At 41.1% G+C, this 4,850-nt stretch overlaps 1 long non-coding RNA gene across 1 annotated transcript; it reads right to left on the bottom strand.

Annotated features, from left to right (window-relative positions):
• Positions 1 to 229: 229 nt before the first annotated feature.
• Positions 230 to 4,078, bottom strand: LOC127926092 (uncharacterized). Its single transcript, XR_008123240.1, has 3 exons — positions 3,695 to 4,078; positions 964 to 1,133; positions 230 to 352 (listed from the first exon to the last, which is right to left on the bottom strand). It is a non-coding gene; the product is annotated as an uncharacterized LOC127926092 (long non-coding RNA).
• Positions 4,079 to 4,850: the final 772 nt, after the last annotated feature.

Genomic DNA, 4,850 nt, shown 5'->3' with positions numbered 1-4,850 from the left:
TGTGTGGTTTGGATCACTACCCCATCTACAGTAAAAATGTTTGTAATGTACAGTAACAACACTATGCATTGTGTTTGTGTGGTTTTGATCTCTACCCCATCTACAGTAAAAATGTGTGATGGAGAAGACGAGGTCAAAGTGCATACAGTATGTTGTTAATGTACAGTAAAGACAATAATATGGATGTTCAGCAAGTACTGTAGATAAATGAGAGAGAGAGACAGAGAGAGAGAAAACTAGTTGGTCTATTTAAACTCTTCCCCCGCAGGGTAGAGTATTTACAAGGAAACGGTTATCATTTAGTCTCTGTTGCGGATCAAGATGTCAGGCTCCACAGAGAATCTTCCCAGTGCTGTGAGGGGCAAAAGTGCATTTTAAGAGCCTCAGGATCTGAAGGGGAAAAAATTATTTGCAAATGTCCAAATATCTCTAATTGACCTGGACTATGGCCTGTGTGCAGGAACTGTTTGAAATCGATAGCGAGTGCGTTAATGCGCTTTTTCCTGAAGAAAAAGTACTGTTGCTGCTCAAAGGAAGAGGGTCATACAGCAAAAGCACAACAACATATCATTAAGTCACTGTGGACCTGATGATGAAGAAGCCTATAACTACCTCTCATAATGGAGGACTGGAGAAGTCTCAATTGCTTGTGTTGAATGAATTGCGATTCCTTTTCCCCCACCAATCAGACAGGGAGTTACCTACTGCTACTCGAGTTGCCTATTCAGTGTTCAGTACTGTGTACACACTATACATGTCATTTATGATAGGGTACACAAACACATTAGTCCCCACTGAAATACCAGTAAGCTACCACAGAGTCAGGTGTATTTGTTTCTTTGTGTGTTTAGTGAGATAAATCAATGTACCGTATTGCAATGGATGATGGGATTCACAATTAGCCCCAGCACAGTGAATCCCTGAGTGTCCGTGGGTGGGTGGTGTGTGTGGATAATGACTTACAGTCAAGCTGACACTCCTTCACTCTTCCCCCTCTGGCCCTCCTGCCTGCGGGTCCCTCTCCTGTCCAGGTGCCTTGTGGGTAACGGCCAGCTAGGCGAGCTAGGCCAGGTGGGCGAGGAGAGCCCCTCCCTGGTGGCGCTGGGGCGTGACAGCTCGACGCGCTCTTTGACCTGCAAGGAAGGCAAAACAACATCAATGGTAATTCCCCTTCAAAAACATTAACTGGGAAGAACCAAGTCCCACCGAGCCCCTCTGAGTGGACTTGCATTGATCGCCCAGACTCCAGAAATCTATGAATAAATTGAGCACTAATTGATTTTTTTTCTCAATTTTTTATTTTCACAACAGAAAATAAATCTACTAATTCTCTGAATGGAAGCGATGAATGTCAAAGATGGGAAACTGCCTTTTCTTTACTTAAAATTTAGAGGGAAATACAATCTACGAGCAACAATAAATCCTACGAAATTCTGAATAGTAGTGGCCCAATGGCCAGTCCCCTAGACCGGTTTATTTTTACTAGAGCTAGTAGTTTTATTATATTGAGACTTGACAAGAGTCAATAGAAAGTCTACCTTGAGCTTCTGTTGCCAAGTAAACAAACAAAGAGAATTCATTGTATCGGCTGCCGTGGCAACAACCCCAGAAATTAACCCATTAGGGTCTTAGGATTCAGCTACCTTTTAATTGCTTTCAAAGGGGATTGGAGAAGCCTGATGGTTAGAGGGGAAACAGTGTCACATCTGCATTACAAGGGTTTTCCATCCCCTTACACCCGCGAGTTGGAGGAGTGATATTGTCAATATTGGAAGAGAAACATTTTAAAAAGATCCAAAAGCTCAAGTGTACGGTTGTACATTCTGGCACCAAAGAGAGAGAATTGTTTTTTAAATAATGTTCAGAATCTTTAGAAATAGTATATTTCAACTTGATAAAGAAGCGATCGATTGAGAGAGCAATATTTTCTTTCCTGAAAATTACCTTGGCAAACAAAAATCCCTGGTCTCAAATACTCTCTCTCTCCTGTGATTTCATATTACATTAACAAAAATACAAACATTCAAATGGTTGTTGAAATGCAGCACACAACTGACAATTGGAGTCCCAGAAAATAATACTAATTTCTGAAGACAGTTGACCAATATCAGAAAAATACAAGTGTACAGTAAATCAACTTTGGACATCATTGCAGCACCTCAGTGTGACATACTGTCTACATATGTAGTACCCAAGCCTTATATTGAGAATAAATTAAAATATGAGGCTTTGTATAGTGCTATAAAACTAGCAGAACATAATACCTGTTCCAGCCTTCTTCCAAGACCTACAAATAAACATTCAAACATGGATTGATGTTCTGAATGTAAATTACTACACTAAATAAAGACTGGACACATAAAGAGATTGCGCATGTGTGAATAAAAATATATCCTCACATTTAATTCTGATCTTCATTTTTACCCATTTAGGTATTCTGATGGTGAAGTTGTACTTTGCTGTGGTATATACTCGGCAATCACCAAATCAAAGAGACTGCTTCTTCTAAGACTGTAGGACTCATGGAGTTGAGCTGCAATACTGACCAGATTCAGGTATCATACTGCCACCAGTTGGTGACAAGGCAGAACAACAGGAGAAAAATGATATTTTTTTTGTTGCCTACAGTACAGAATGTATTAGGATACAACAACTGTGCTTATCATAAATAGCTGGTAAAACACTTTGAATTGCAGGAGACTACTATACTAATTTACAGCGGAAATATATCTTCACTGTAGGTAAACTGAGATCCCTGGGTCCCAAGCCCCACTGAATGAAACACGTGCTTCTGACAATGGTACCTTATTCCATGTATAGTGCATGGACCCAGGTCAAAGGTAGTGCACTACATATGGAATAGGGTCCCATTGTGGATGCACCCATGGGATACATGTGGGTATACTCTCATCATCAAGTGCAAAGAAAGAAATCTCCCTGATCGTTCCTCTATGTTTGATGGATGAGTTGTGCATATAATGACTGGACATTACCTCTGTAAATAAACAGGCTTCCACATCACAATGCCCCGACAAGCAGAACATCTGGGGGCGCCATGGAGACAGGATCAAAAGGCTTGTAGAATCTAGCGTCCTCCCCGGGTCTGACTGTACCGGACATGCATGGTGACATCATTCCCTTCAACAAGCAGCTGCAGTGTTTTCCTATCTAACTTACAAGTATGTCATCATCGACTTCATGCTAGTTTGTTAGTCATCAATGTCTTGTTTTTTTGGATCGCAATTTGTTCATATTGGTTGTCAGACTGTTTAGTGATGTTGTAGCTGCTGGGTTGAAGTGGTGCTGATATACACCATACTGGTCAAACTATGAGTTGAGTTCAACATTCCAACACTTGAGGACAGGTTCCCTTAGTGTGGGCTGGATAGGGGACACACAGTGCTGTACAGAGAGGCCAGAGGTTTGACATGGGCCTATTTATTCTCCTTTAATCCTGACAGAAAATGGCTGCAAGGATCCAAGAAGAAAAGCGAATGCTGCCGAATGTATGACCGATGCAATGACAACATACAGGCAGCTTACAAATTAAGGAAAAGTGGACCGAAGAGGAAATAATGCCAACTTTTCAACTGAGAAATACACACGATTATGCCGAAACGTTGCTGTAGCCAACACAGTAAAATGCTTAGATACGTATAATACAGCAACAGCACATACTGAGTGTTGTCCTCACCAGCACTTTCCAACTGTCAAATCCAACTGACAAATCTCACCAAATAGCAAGCCGATGTTCTTCTGTACTGTTACAATGTGGGCCACAGAACTACACCACACATTACAGATGTAGGATCTTAATTTGAGCCAGTTTGCTACAGCAGGAAAAGAAACCTGTAGCAACAGGAAATTTGAATGATTTTGTGGATTATAATTCGTGGCTATTTTTGTAGGGGTCGATACATTTTCCGTAAGGGAAAATCAAGTCTGAAATTTCAACGTGGAAATTAAAAACTTCAGAAGCCTTTTTAAACCTCAAATACACGACACATTTTAAAATGTCCCGCATTGCAGGGTGATCAAATTATGATCCGACATCTGTACTCTGGGTTGGTGTAGAACAAGTCGGACAAATGCTCTAAACCTTAATCAGTCAAGCTGTATTCACTCAAGTGATTACAGGGCCGTGTAAAGTGGTGAGCAAGAGCATCTGTCACTGGGGTTGAAATTATTTCCAAACCAAATAGATGTAGTCTACCTACCTATCTGTAGGCTTTTACTGGGATGCAGTATTACATAAAGAATTTCTAACAGATAACAAATAAAGTCACCATTTCAAAGCTCCATACCACACTTAAATCTAAATATTTATTGAATGACACATGTTTTACTACAGAAATGTGTTTAATCTGTCTTGTGTGTCAACTAAAGCAATACATAATCTTTCAAACAGTCTTTCAGATCAAACATAAACGTGGTGTAGTATGAATTGGGCTTAAATCATCTTTTCACAGAAAAAGTATTTTGAATTACTGCAATTTAGCATGTGTTGGGGAGAAGGAAGGACTAAATAAACCTAGTTCTGGGAGAAACCAGGCGTTGGGGGAAGGAAGGACTAAATAAACCTAGTTCTGGGAGAGACCAGGCGTTGGGGGAAGGACTAAATAAACCTAGTTCTGGGAGAGACCAGGCGTTGGGGGAAGGAAGGACTAAATAAACCTAGTTCTGGGAGAGACCAGGCGTTGGGGGAAGGGAGGACTAAATAAACCTAGTTCTGGGAGAGACCAGGCGTTGGGGGAAGGAAGGACTAAATAAACCTAGTTCTGGGAGAGACCAGGCGTTGGGGGAAGGAAGGACTAAATAAACCTAGTTCTGGGAGAGACCAGGCGTTGGGG

The sequence above is a fragment of the Oncorhynchus keta genome, unplaced genomic scaffold, assembly GCF_023373465.1.
Source record: "Oncorhynchus keta strain PuntledgeMale-10-30-2019 unplaced genomic scaffold, Oket_V2 Un_contig_6766_pilon_pilon, whole genome shotgun sequence".
NCBI classification, from domain to species: Eukaryota; Metazoa; Chordata; class Actinopteri; order Salmoniformes; family Salmonidae; genus Oncorhynchus; species Oncorhynchus keta.
This window is presented reverse-complemented; position numbering and strand designations above follow the sequence as displayed.